Below are 15,718 nucleotides of genomic sequence, written 5' to 3' on the forward strand. Positions count from 1 at the left end.
CTTTTGAATGGTGCAAGTAAAAATAATCATACTTTTAGAACTGTGGCTAGACAGCCTCGAAGAGGATTCTAGTTTTTGAGTCCTTACCCTATATAAAGATAGTATTTGTATATAATTATCTAAAAACGGTAAAAATGAATGAAATCTCCCAGGAATTTAGTTCCACTCATATTATAAAGAAAGAAAAAGTGAAATACCTTATCCAAAATGTACAAAAATGAATGCAACTTAGACGAGGTTTATCATCTTGCTCATCAAATCATTTTTTTTTCTTTTTCATAAGATTTTATTAAGTTAATATTTCATTATTGAGGAGATAACACAAAAAGTACTGAGTAGCTACGTGTGAGTGTACTCAAGAAAAACGGAGAGTAACCCTGAGGATTGGGAAGTTATCTTCTATAATATTAAATGAAAGTTTTTCTGTTTGTCGCCACCTAAAAACTCTGGAAACTACCGGTAGTTCATAGATGATGTTCCTCTTTTTTTAATTATTAAAGACATTTTATGAAGTTTCATACAAATTCAAAGGAAATTTTCAATTGTATCTAGTAAAAATATCAACTTAGAGGTTTTACAATATTGTTAAAATTTTACTTCTAATTATATGTCAAGAGCAATTCACCCCAACTAAAGCATTCAAAAGGCAAACATTATCACTGTTTTCCAGCCTAGTAAAAAATTATAGATTATGGAATACTAGGGGGACAAAATTGATTTTTGATTTACAGACAAAGTAGCGTTGGATGGGGTCCAATGGGTTTATTTTTGCTTTTTGAGACTTTAACTAAAGAATTGGATTAACTTTTTAAATGTTTCATGCTTCCATATTAGAAGGTATATGAAATATTTATGCACGCTTGGTTTTTTATTTCTTGAAAGTAAGGGAATAATTTTGTTTTTTTAAATAAGGATTTAGTCAATATCTCTGTCATTTTGTCAGATATTTGAAGTTTAATCGGATATTAAAAAAAACTTTTGTTTGTCGAAGCCTAGTAACTCTGGGCAATGCCGGCTACTACTGTTAGTAGTCAAAATGGGTAAATAAATAAAGGCCCATCGCCTAACTACTTTTATAAGTATATAACATATGTACATAGGTATGATTATAAAAAAAAACCAACCAGGTAGTATATTTATTCCTAATACATATATAGTATTAAAAGCCCCCTTAAAATGGTTATTTGGACCCGTTTTGTCTTTAACATTTAACCTTTAATAATAGTGATAATACTACCACCAAACCACCACCACCAAGATGCCTCCTTTATATTATTACTAATAACGTGTGTATGTACGTTCCTTCTATTTTTTTGTTTAGTTTTTAATTTATTTAAAGGAATAAAGAAAAAAGGTCAGTCGCAAGTTATTTGTATCAAGTGTTTCTAACTCGTTTGGCTCTTTATTTCTCTTTCTCCCTCTCAAATGACTACAATGTCAATTAACACAGAAGGGGAAGACAAGGACTTACACATTTACCTACTTCAGTCCTGTCCTAATGAACTAGATTCAAAGTATGTTCTCATACTTTACTGCATGCATGATTGTAATAGAAAACACTGTATGTAACTTTACAAGTTTAGACAATGTTGAATTGTCATGTTTGTGAAGAGAAAAAGTAGAGAAACAGAGGGAGAAACCAAATAGGGGAAATGAACACCTAGTTAAAAAGCTTTTCAAAAGCAATTTGACTGACCAAATTAGTCGAAGGTTTGATCAGGAAGAAAAAACAACATTTTTTGACGTGTTTTATATATGTATAAATATGTCAAATATACAGTTTTGTAGAAGATGTAACTTGTGCATTCAAAATTAAAGAAACTACAATATCTTTGTCCTTAAATATCTGATTTATTTACAGAATCAGTCCTTTTAATTACAAACTATTCATTTTATTTTGATTGATTTAAAGTACTTATTTAAGAGTTATTGTCACTGTTAGCATTTGAACTTCATAATGCCCCACATAATGTTCATCAATTAACTGTGATTAAAAATGTAAAAAATTACACAATTCATACATATATACAGAGTAGGGACCCAAAACTTGCAGTATCAAGACTAAATTACGAAAACAGGATTTTTATGGAATTAAGGAAAAATAACTCGGAACTAATTTGTGATAGTTTGAATACTATATTTAGCTATATTTTTTATTCAATATGTCCTCATTCACAAGCAATAAAACCCTCGACACGCCGGCGAACATATTTGTAACTCTAAGCGATGAACACTGTGTCCATGGCGAACTACGCTCGGAGCAAATCCAAATTTACATGAGAGGTACAGCATACATTATTCTCCAAGACAATCTTAAACTGGTGAGTCCAGGAGGAGGCCACATGGAGATATGTTAGAAGTCAGCCATATGGTTGCTTTATAAGTTTTGGTTTTCTTTGGTATTGTCTGATGAGAAAAATAAATACTATAATATGTATTAATACAATTTGTTTTATTGAATTTCCTCCTTATTTGACTCCTCTTTGACGTCATCAAAATAGCCAGTATAATTATAAACAAAAGCAAAGAAATCTCTTATCGACAAGTCATATATATAGTCCCCTTGAATGAAACCTAGTAATGAAAAATAATGGTGATAAAATTCTAATTAAATACTACTACAGGCGGCGCTGGGCCCACTCTTTATATCAGACCTGTATTCAAGTTCAATCATTGTTTTAATTTTTGCATATACAAGTTACAACTTGTACTGGGCATGTTATACACACATATACAATAAGCAACAAAAGCAAATAACATTGATCAATTATGATGATAATGAAATTGGATTTCAATATACTCGTATGCAGGGATATAATTCATAAATGCACCAATATATAATTAATTATTAGTGATGTGCCGCGAGCTGAATTTTACTACTCGAGTATTTTCGAGTTTATAAAAAAACCAATAGAGGAATTAAGTAATACTCGTCGCTCGTTTCATGGGTATTAAAATTACAATTTCTGCCTAAGTGATAATTTTGGAATTATGAAGACAAAAATTCATTCATTAAGGGACACTCCAGCCCATCCCCTGCAAAGACCCTGACACTATCTAACACTTTTTGCACGCTAACAAATTTGACAGTCTAAAAATCCTGTCTTAGATTAGGAGTGTTGAAGATTTGGCTTTCCCTTCTCTAATTATTAATAATAAGATTCTTATTCCTTCTTCACCACCTCGGATAAGGTATCTTTCTTCCTCTTGTGAATGCAATTTTTTTGGAACCGTATAAAAAAATACGTTTTGAGGCTATAATATTCTCAAAAAATGAAAAGGGAAGAATCATAATTTTTTTTGACAAGTTAGGAGTAAATACTCGCATTTAAGGCACACGACCCGAGTTTTTATTGTCTTTTTTGTTTGTTCACTTTATAATAATCGATTAACAATTTACGAGTTTGCTAGTGACACATCACTATTAGTTATCATCGTATATTATTCTCCTCTAAATGCAGGGAAATAAGAGAGAGTCATTTTCCAATCAATAAAAAAAATAACTTTGAGAAGAATTTGTAAGGATTAATCTATGTTGAGAAAATAACATCTCTGGAGTATTATTGTTGCTACGGGAGAGGCACGATAGGAGTCCATTTCTTATCATCTGAAATGAATTCTGCCCTAACATTGTATGTATTTACGTATTTTGATATAAAGAAGGGATGAGAGTCATAAATGTTTTCTATTCTTGATTCTTATCAATGTCAAAACAAGACACTTGTATGTAACAACAAATATATCATTCATATGGTTGAATTCCCCCTCATCATAGATCTATGTTCCTACCTACCTATAAAATGATTCATCATTCCTCTTAAGGAACCATCAGTAAGTAGAAATGAAAAGGTTTCTCATTTACCCGGACATTGTCTTTGACTAGGATCTCAGGAAACAGTTTTTAAATTTCTGGATTCCCTAAGTGAATAATAAATAATTTAGAGGTAAAGAAGAAATAATTTTAAGCTAGTCCTACAGATATATTATGAATTTTTATTTTTATCCCCTAAAGTAGATGGATTGTTTGATATATATATATAGCCTGTAGGTCCTGTTTTTCGTAAGCCGATCCAGCAAGCAACATACTGTTCAACGTTTAATTTAATGAATTATATAACTATAACAGGGACGTCCGTTTTTGCTTTTTACAAGAAAATTTAATATCAATTAAGTTTTCAAATTTTTCTCAAAAAAATTAATTTCTTATGAATAACTATGAATTTTTTAATTTTTTTCCAAAACTTTCGTATTAGAAAATTTAATTTTTGTCCATCAAATTTATTTTCCTTTAAATAACTATAGATTTTTGAATTTCAAAAGAATTTTTTTTTTCAAAAATCAAGTCTTTTCCCCAAATGTAAGCTTGTTAAAATCCAAATTCTAGGAAAATAAATACAACATCCGTAGAATTTCAAGTAAGTCCACTTCCCCGAGAGATCCCAGGAAAAGGGGATTTATAAATGCCAAGTTAGTCAAATAATTTGTTCCAGAAGACATATAAAGATTTTTTTTCAAATTTTAGAGTTAAAATTCTTTAAAAGAAATTAAACTTGAACAAATTAAGTTTTAGTAAAAACAATTCATTTTTTTTGTTCTCCTCAAAAATTATGAGACATAATTTTTTTTAGCCAATAACTATAAAATTCCTCAAAAGGAGAAGGGGACATAGGCCCCTATGGATCCCACACGACTGGACTGAAGAGATACTGGGAACGAAGGAAAATGCAATGACTTTGGATGGTGGAGAAGTTTTTTAATGTTAGGGGCAATGTTAATCTATTCTCTTTGAGGGAAATTCTTCCTTTTTCTAGCTCTCTGGACTCTGACCGACCCTTTACCCACGAACCAACCCATATTTCTCCTTCTATTTCTTCAATAGACTCTTCTTTTTTTACAGAAACCAGTTTCATGGTTTTATTATATTGTTGAAGAATAGGTCTCATCTTCTTTTTTTTTTCTTTATATTTTATTTCTTCTTCTTTCGTACTTATTATTATTTTATTTTTTTACCTTAAAGGTGCGGCGAAGGTCAATTATTATTATTGTTATTACATATCACCCATTGCGTCCTTTTTGCCTCTTTCTTCCTCCTTGTGCGGACGTCCATGCTCAAAAAATGTTTACCAATCAGGATAATTAAGGGTTAAGTAAAATATAATAAGGAACATACTGGCACTCATAAATAGGTATTATAATTAGTGATGGGGCGATTCAAAAAAAAAAAAAAAAAAATCCCCATGCAGATACGCTTTTATTAAAAATTATCAATGCCGATTTCAATTTCTTTAATATTTTAAATAATCGTTAAAAAAATACTATTTTGCTATCAGGGGCGTCCACAGGTATCTATTTTAGGAGGGGGGAGTGGATTTTTTTGAAAGAAAAAAAGAAAATTAAATAAAAAATCTACCATTTGACATTTTTTTCAAAAATCTACAATTATTCAGAAAAAAAGTTATATTTTCGAAAATAATTTCCAAAACCCACAGAAGCTCACAAGAAATTCCCAAAATTAAATGTCTAATATACCGATTCCAGAAAAAACAACCGATTCTCCAATTCAGAGTAATCGTCAGATCACTCATTATAAAGCTTATTATCTTTAAGCAATTCAAACTGAGGGTAGGCATTTTGTGATGACGTCAGTATGGATTATAACTGAGTCATGCCCGAAAATAACAAAGTATTATTGTCATTTCTATTATGTTTTATCATCATCAATCTCTTTAATTGAAGAAAAAAAATGAATTTATTTGCAAATGGGTTTGAAATCTAATTGCATTGATGATATATTTATGGGTTTATATATATATATATATATATACATATTACTCTAGTATTCATTGTTCTTTTCGCATTTTATTAAGGAGTTATATTAATATCCTAACAGCACACCCAAATATTATTCATGGAACTTTTTTTGCCCATCTTTTTATTTATTTCTGTATATATGATTTGTTTATTTGCAAATCTAATATTCAATAGTAGTATTAATAAAGTAAAGTCCTCTTTGATATCCGTGCAAAAATCTATGTACAAGGTTTTTCCAACCAAATAAACATCTGTTTGTAGACATGGAGAAATACAATATACGTACACATGTATCAAAGGTAGGCAAATAACTTTGTAGGAGATATACCTATATATATACTACCCATCTGAAAATCCTAGACAAATCCGAGAGCCCTATGATTTTTAGTGGATCAAACTAATTATGTCCTTTTAAAAAATGCGGTTTACACAGACTCAAAGAAAAAATATTTCTTGAACAGTCAAATTTCAAATTGAGTCTAAACCGATTCTATAAATGTATTGTTGATGATGTCATTTGTGTTTTAAAATTGTGAACATTAGAACAACAAGATCATGTATATTTAAATTTGTTAAAAAATCGGTCTATAGATTCAGACTGAAAAGGATTACATTTCGGCCTACGGTCTAACATCCCGGCCTGGACGAAATATCGGTGCAAATCGGTCTGGAAGAAATCATTAAAGACAGAATCGAAAGAAAATGAGGTCCCAGACCAAACACTAATGCACACATATTAAGTCTAAAATGAGAAAATTAGACAGTTTATTGATGGATGAACGCTGTTGACTCAACTGCTTCTTCCCTCACATTATAATGATTTTTCCAGCCCAAATAAAAAATAGCAAACAACTTTAAATTGAATACATAAAAGGTTAGCATCACGCCGTATATAAATAATATCCATGTACTTTAAACATAAATATCCCTACAGTTAATGAAAAAAAAAAGTATTAATAATTTTTATTGTTATTAGTATTTTAAAGGAGTGCCTCCAGGATTTAAAAAGAACTTGTGAAGTGTCGTTCAATGCTATGTTTTCTTGGGTTGAGCAAAGATAATAATAATTAATAGCAACAGCTATAGGTAAATCCTCTTTGTAGTATGTTTTTATCAACATTTCGGCAAATCCATGTATCAAGGATATCCATGATACTTCTCTGTGTGTCGATACGAAATACTCCTTACGCAATGGTTTATACAAAGAAAAGAAAACAAAAGAAACAAAACAAAAAATTATCTTCGATCTTAAAGCAGAAAAAAAGAAATATGAAGAGGGGGGAAAGAAGCATTGCATGACAATTTAAATAAAATTTTGCAATTTGAAAAGAATGAACGAAAGGGAAAAATTTCTTTATCTATTTAATTAAGCATTGAAAGATAAAATTCCCACATAATATGTACAAATGTAATAATACGACTCTATATAATTTATAAAATAACATTGTATTTTTATCCTACTTATCAATGCTCAAGTTGTACATTGAGCTTGGTCCTCGCTTCCACACTAATATTAATTTCCCACTTTCTCATTTTTTTCACTATTCAAACCACACAATTATATTTATGTATGGAGACTCGTAATGTGAAAAGTTGGATCCATTTATTAAAAAATACACTCAAGGGTCAAAAAATCATCTGCAATATATCTATCCTCTCTCTCTCTCTACAAACACATAATGATATTCATCAGTAATTTAATCAGTAGTTCTCTGGAAGTCTTCCAAAATAAAGAATTAAAATAATAAGGAAAGTTAGTATTACACCATAGATGTTACTACAGGAAATATGTAGTGATGGGAGTTCAGAGGGCCAAAGAAAGAGGGGAACTCTGCTCCTATATAAACTTCAATAAACTTATCTTTCTTTATGATAATATTCAAAGGGGAAAAAAAGTAGAGTTTTTGCAGAAAATAAATAATATTTCAACATCCTTATGGCTATATTAAATTTTTTAAAGAGCTTTCCGCAGAATGATGCTCCAGGAATAAAAAAGTCATTATTGAGAAAGAAAACAAAGACGAAGGGTAGGTACAAGTCACGGATTTCATTTGCACTGTGTCATTGTCCGGAAATGAACAGTCAACAACTCCACCTACTATGGAGTAATTATAATTAATTACTGGAATAACTAATTTTGAGAGCAGAGCGAACATAATAAATTGTCATCATTTTAACAAGGATCACATCCCTTCTATGTGGCGTGATAATCAAGAACATCCTAAATATGACAGCTGCATACAAAAAATTTAAGTTTTTGTTAAAAAAATTTAAAAATCCATGGATATCTCAAAAAAAAAAAAAAATTGAACATTCATAGCTGTTCCTAAAAAAGAAAAAATAATTAAATTTCAAGTATACAATTTTTTAAAAAATTTTCAAAAATCTACAGTTTTCCACGAGAAGTTTAGTAATTAAAATTTAATTTTTGAAATTTTTTTCCAAAAAACTTAAATTAAAAAATTATAAACTCATCAAATGATTGATATTATATGTAGGAAATGAGTCCTTCAAAATACTCTAAGAAATCACATCCGTGCTTTTTTTAATTAGTCTATTTATCTTATAAGGGGCATTATTGTGATCATCAAGCTGTACCTACCTAAGAGAGTAAAATTCCATATATAGTTTTCTTTTATATGCCTATGTATGAATATATTATATACCCCCACATACTTTTAACAAAAAATGATGATGAAAAGCCGCCCCATTTCATCAATCAAGGAGCTATATATTATGTATACTATATAATGTATATAATATACATATTATATTAGTATTACATACATTTATAAATAAATCCCCTACACAACTTCGATAAAACATAACAGGAGACGAAATCTTGGCCAGACAACACCCAAAGCAGAAACTTGACAAATATAACAGCACATTCCAAGAAGAGCTAAACAGACATAATGGTTGAGACTGGGTCCGATACTGATTTTTCTCTCTCCCCCTATTATTATACACCTTATAGAAGGCCTCCTCACCGATTTTCTGTCCTACCTTGAAAAAGAACAGATGTATCTTCTTTCTATCAGAGACCACAACACAAAGGACCATTGTTTGTCCGGATATTAGCTGTGGTAAACCCCTTGCAACTTTTCTTTTATTTTCGAAAGCCAGCAGTCGTTCCAGCGGTTGTGGAATTGATCAACTGTCAAAATCTTCTAGTCTGAGAAAATTTTCACAATTGACTTATTTGCCTTGATCCATGTGATAAACATTAATCAACAGTCCACATTTTACTGCCCTATCCTGTACACATATGAAACTTCATATGACGTTATGGTACAGATGTTCACAATATGGAAACTCACATAAAGAGTGTTTTTCTGTGTGATCCATCTAGATTGGACTTCTTTAAATGACCGAATTAGTGCGGTCCAACAAAAGTTATATCGATGTCAGACCGGTCTAGCATTCCAGTCCGAATACTACCACTAATAGATATGTACCTACAAGTTACAAAGAACATTTTTTTATTTGTTTCTGAATGGATATTTATATATTTTTTACAATATATAAATATATAATCACACAGGTCAAATGAATGTTTAATATTTATTTTTTTACATCTTCCCGAGCCTTTTCCTGGTAATAATTTATTACTATCCTTCCACAAACGGGTCATACACTTCTCATCAACTCATATGTATATATAAGGATATTGATTCAATTTGGCAAAGGCTACTTCCGTAGCACATAAGGAGAAAAGGATTCAACATAAAGATCTCCATGACATTGAGGAGGAGGTGATAATTAAGAGAGGTACAACATGAAAATGAATGATTTGATATGCACACGCACACACCATGCCATCCAATGAAAAAAATCCTTGATTGAGTAATTATAGCGATCCTTTAGCAGGAAAGTTATGACACTACTATTTTCACACAATTTACTAAATGATAATTGCAATATGGATACATTGAGGTAGACTTGTTATGTCTTCCGTGTGTGCATACACTACGTAGTTATCAACATCAGCCATCAACAGCATCCTTACTCCTGCTTGTCAACCAGGTTTACATATCCCAATCAAAAATAAAAATCAGGTTTTTACAAATATAAAAAAATAGTTTATAAATATAACTAGATACGTACATACATCGACTCATTTAGATCCAAGTATGTCAGTAAATAGATATATTTTAGAGCAATTTATCTATCCATAATAGTAGTATAATATTTAAGGAGTGGAAGGATTGGCGAATTAATTATGGAATAATAGTAGTTACATCATCAGATGTAACATTGTAATAAGTTAGGCCTTGATACATCAAGTGCATTTTTGAAGATGACTTTAAAATTAAGGTGGAGGGACTTTTTTGACCTTTAGATAGATGATGTAATATCTATCAACTTATTCCTTCGTTCTTTCATCGTCTTTAAAGTAACTACATGATATATAATAATATGTAGTACATGTTATGTGCTTATTGTCCCACCTTGATGTGATTGATGGGTGAAATTTTTGATAACAGCTTTAAATAACTTCATACACGCAGAAGAAGCAGAAGTCTAATGATAGTGATGGATCACTCCTTCCGTTACTCAAGTTATAAAGACATGTACTTCTTGCTTTGTAAAGAAAGAGAGCTAATGAGTCGCTTGACCCAATAATGACCACCTTGTTTGAAAAGTATTTAAAGTAACCAGCAAGGTAGCAAAAAATAGAGTAAAAATAAGGACATAATAATATTTTTTGTTATGGACCTGCGTTGAAACTCTAGAACAAGGATATAACATTCATTGGCTGCCAGTATTATAGTCTAGAAACCTTAATTTTTAATTTAAGAAATGCCCTTTCATTAATTAGTTATAATTTATGTCTTTTAACAGGTTGCACTATTTTATTTTTATTTCTTACAAATTCATGGGGAGGGGATAGGCTTAAGTCCTTTAATCCAAAAGCTACTCCTGGTAGGCCATAAGGGGCACTTTTAATTCTATGTTGACAGTCGTTTACATACTCGTATTTTATACCTTCATGTTGCTCAAAAGTTATAAACTGTACAATCAGATTGAACATGTAGCAACCAAAAAATTAGATGAATCAATTTAATTGAAGAATTTAGAGTAATCCTGAAGAGTGCGATACAATTATTGAAATTATATTGAATGTTGGATACATCAAGGCAGTTTATTTGGACTCTAGGATAATCATTTTTAAAGTATTGAATAAGTAAATTCATATCACTGCCACATTAGAAAATTCAAGGGTCCACAGATAGGGGTGGGCTGGAGGGGCTGTACCTTCCCCAAGTTAAGAAATTTTTGGTTCTTGCAAGAAAATTTAATATTCGAAATTTATATATTCAAATTTGAGGATTTTTGAAATTTTTTTCAAAAAAATCTAATATTTGAAATTTAATTAATTTTTTTGTGAATAACTATGAATTTTTGAAAAAAAATATTCGAAATTAATATTTGAAATTTTTTTTTTTATTTTTTGTGAATAGCTGTGGATATTTAAAATTTTATCTGAAGAATAAAATATTTGAAATTCTATCGAAAAAATATAAAAAAATAAATATCTATACAATCCTACAAACATCCCTGATAGATAAATTATTCATAAATACAGGGTGTATCAACGAAATCCTGCACTTGAGATTTCAGGGGTATTACGGCATACATGATGACAAAATTATGTCATTCTTTTTTGGAAATGAAATATAAATGTATAAACAAAACAATACCATGGAGTCTACAACAGAAGATCTCAAGCCTATTACATTTTCAGTCGTAGAACACAGATGTACTGTTGTGATGATTTTGGTGAAAAACGATCTGTATATTGGCAATGTTGAGGTCTCAAAGTTGACAAGGGTATGTCAATATGTCCCCCTGTCACACTTCCAATATGTCTCAGGATGGACTCCAGGAGTCCTGCTACGACTGGGTGCACAGGGATATATGATCTCCCCTGACCTAAGTCTGAAGGATTATTTTGTCTTTAACTACCTTGAGTCAAAAGTCAACGGAGATCCTCACACCATCAATAAGTCCCTGATGGACTCGATCGTCCTGGATTGCAAGAATTTAGATTGGATTCTAGTTTCAGGGCCTGAATCGAGGCTGTTATTGAAGCCCACGATGACAATGATTGTATGTATTTGCTGCTTTTTTAAATAAATATTCAAAATGACAATTTAATGTTTATTTAAAGTAGAAAGATCAAAAGCGCATACTCAAAGGTAGATAGATTGGTAACTTGACGTTTGAGTTTAGTCCGTTCCATGACCAAGTTCGTAAATCAATTCGCTAGTATATCATATCAATTGTATGTTGCCATGCACACGCATTTGCAGCTTATCCCTGGCTTGTAGTTTAAAGATAAGGGGGGCTGTCATAATTACAGCACATATATCAAGAAACTTAAGTGATGGGTTACTATTATGTCACTATTTCAATCTATGATAAATAAGTCATATGTATTTGTCAAAAATAGAATAATGGCATCAATTAATAGTCCCTCGATAATTAAAGTGACTGGTATTTCAATGCAATTAGACCTTATGAGACGTACAAATTGCAGGTTGTTGACAACATAATGTTACATTACATTTGAAGAGGGGCAGATGCCTGACCAAACAGAGCCAAAATGAGAACACGTACTTATTTTATTGTGTAATTATATCTATTTATACACATATGTAGAACATGAGTGAATAAATTTAATTAGTACTGGAGACAGGATATATATAATCGTGTACCATCACTTATTGCTAACCATAAATTACAGGTAACATTTTTATAGATATTCTTCATAGATAGATAGGTACACGCCATTATTTTAGCAATTGAGGATTATAATGCTTCATGTTCCTTGGGTATACCTAAGTGTATGTACACATATGTAGTAGTAATAATAATCATATAGCTATAAGAAATATCATTGGGCAAATAACTTATAGGTACATAGACGTACTTTTTAAAACATGTTTTAAATTGCATTTCCCCCCTAAAAACATGGGTATATATAAAGTATGTATATTATTTATTCATTTAATGGTCTTGTAGGTGAGAAAGAAGGGGGAAATAACTCCATCATTGAAAAAGAGTTATATTTATTACTATTTTTATTTTTTATTTGAGATAAAACCTAATCATAAGTTAATAATAAATTTTTTTAGAGTAACGTTATGCAGTTGAAATACGTAGATATATGTAGTGTTAGGAATGCTCTGAATAGAGGTAGTAATTCGATCCGACTTTAGATAAGACTACTACTATTTACTTTTCTCTCTCTCTCTCTTACTCACACACACCTCATAAGTTAATGTTATTTCTATTGGGGTTCAAATGCTTGCATTAAACGTAAATAAGTAAAAAGAATTACTCATGCATTCATTAAACCCTAGTGCTTATTATGTAGGTATATATATCTACAAGTTTATAACTAACTTATTTGACCTTTGTACATACTATCCTTATTTTTGTTATTCTTATTTCTAAATGAAAAGGGAACTCACAAATGAAGAAAATAATAAAGAAGACATGGCTAAATACCAAGGGTCATTAGGAACACAACAACTTCTTTTGATCCTCGTGTTCCAAAATATTTAAAGTCAAAATACATGGACATGGACGTAATTATTATATACAAATACACTCCCCATAGAACAGAAAGTTATCTAGTGTTGTTTGATATACCATGGCATAATACTAAATGGATATTAGAATCGGTTCTTAGAGCGCTGTTAGCTAGAAGGTGAGGACTCACAAGATTAAAATCCTATTCGAGGCCGTCTAGACTCAGTTCTAAAAGTCTAACAATTTTTTTGCTTGGTGCCATTTGAAATGGCTGACCAAAAGCTACAATTTGATGTCTGTTATGCTTTATGTGATCCAAATGTCCGAACAACAAGCAAAACAGCAAAGGGTGTGCAATCTCCTCCGTGCACAAGTCGATTTCCGATCGATTTGTGGTCACCTTGTACGTCAAGAACAAAGTGTATCTCTAATTTCGGAAATACCCAAAAATTGTATGCTTGAAAATTGTCCATTTTAAAACAAAGATGAATTTTCTTTTTTAACGTCACTAAATTTATAAAACAAATATCCTGCAGGTCATTGCCTCTAACGAACTTTTATATTTTATAGTTCTAGTCGAAAAAGTATCGTATTGATAAAATATTGATATCTTTATAAAACTAATGCATATGTATATTTATATAAGTATATAAAATTGCAATATATTTATTTAAATAAGAATTACAGTTTAATTTTAAAAAATAAAATATTATATATAAGTGATATGTTGAAATCGTTGTTTTTTTTTTTTTTTGCATAATAACATTAATAGGATATTATATAAGTATACATAATATAAAGTATACTCGGTATTTGATTAATTAATTATTCAAATTTATGAATGTATTTTTGTGTATAAATACGACTGTCATGCACATGGTCACGATAACTTCTTTTTTCGTTTTTTCATCATCCTTATTTCATCACACCATTCCGTGCTCTATGAAGCTCAAATGGAAGCAAGAACTTTTCCTTAAATGCATTAAACTTTTTATGTTTATTTTCTCTTACTTGCAGAATTAGATATAATATGTATTATTACGTCTCAGTACTAGCCCAATGGGTCAACAACCATAATGCAAAATATTAATTAGAACGGCATTATCCCTTTTGCAAAAATTTATAAATATATGTATTTCTAGGTAAAGAGATTAAGAGGGAAAATGACTGAGTCATATGATGTAGTGTTTAGTCAACTCGACTTGAGTCGATGATTTTTTGACCCGACTCATAGGGTCAGTCAAATTTCAAATTCGAAAAAAAAACCCAAGTTCACTAGATAATATTTTATTTAGTCTGCTTTATTTTATCATTAAACATCAAATGCTTCGTTGTGCTGTCCCTAGTTGATGTTTAAATCCATTACAATTTCTAATGAAGTTCTTTGATCATATAGACAAGACATATACCACAGCTATGTAAAAATTGCACAACTCATATTTATTAAAAAAATATTAACTTATTATTACTAAGAACGCAAAAACAAATTCGCCGAAATAGTACTTGAAAAATAGAGAAGTAATATTTACTAGGAATAGAAACAATGCAACATAATATAACAGGGCATTCAAATAGTCGCCTGCTGGCAACGTAAGGTTTGGAAACTATGTGAGTATATGTAGCAACTTTATTTTCTCATTTATTGACTCGGTTCGACCCGAGTCAATCTACACTGATGTGTCATTTAATTTTGTATTTGACTCAAAAGATATTTCTGTTCTAAGAAGCATGGCTATGTATCAACTATTTATAAAATTCATTTTTTCCCTATTTGGCAACTCATGTCTACAGTATTCTATGGAATTTGATATCAATTAGCTTGAATTTACTCATTTTATAATAAGGAAACAAAAAAAAAAAACTTGTTTAGCTATTTTACAAAAATAGCTTACGTACCTTTGACTCTCCCTTGCCAATCTTAACTCAAATTTGACTTTCTTAAAAATGTATTTTCAATGGCAAGGTATGCAATGTTTGCAACATATTTATGCATCATCAAGCACAATAAAGGGGGTTACATAAGTCAATCTAAATGTGATGTAACGTGATGAGAGTTTCTTCATGAAGATATAATTTTGTTCTTTTGAAAAGTCTATGAGATTTCTGAACATTAAATACCTGAACATATCTGGTGTGCTACAGGGCTGTAAAAAACAACTTTTAATAAAAGGCACCAAAATTTTTGGGACAGTATCACCGTAGTCATGATATATAATAAAAAAACCCTGGAATTGAATCTTGAAGAATTTCAGATATACTGCTTTAAACTATATAAATATACAAGCTCATTTTGCATTAACAAATTTCAGTCAATTGTAAGCTTTGTATTCAAACATCTGGGATAATTTTACATAACAAAGAATAA

General features: G+C 30.4%; 1 protein-coding gene across 3 annotated transcripts in view; it reads right to left on the minus strand.

The window, feature by feature from the left end:
* Nucleotides 1-15,718, minus strand: part of LOC121127580 (protein O-linked-mannose beta-1,2-N-acetylglucosaminyltransferase 1) — an 80,044-nt gene that overhangs the window by 63,542 nt on the left and 784 nt on the right. The window contains exon 1 of one of the 3 annotated variants that reach the window (XM_071892546.1): nt 5,011-5,854. The exons of the other annotated variants lie outside the window; for them this stretch is intronic. The gene's annotated coding sequence lies outside the window, so the exon portion shown is untranslated. Of the gene's footprint in view, nt 1-5,010; nt 5,855-15,718 lie in introns of those variants that run through there. 3 annotated transcript variants of the gene reach the window in all.

The sequence above is a fragment of the Lepeophtheirus salmonis genome, chromosome 13 (genome assembly GCF_016086655.4).
Source record: "Lepeophtheirus salmonis chromosome 13, UVic_Lsal_1.4, whole genome shotgun sequence".
NCBI classification, from domain to species: domain Eukaryota; kingdom Metazoa; phylum Arthropoda; class Copepoda; order Siphonostomatoida; family Caligidae; genus Lepeophtheirus; species Lepeophtheirus salmonis.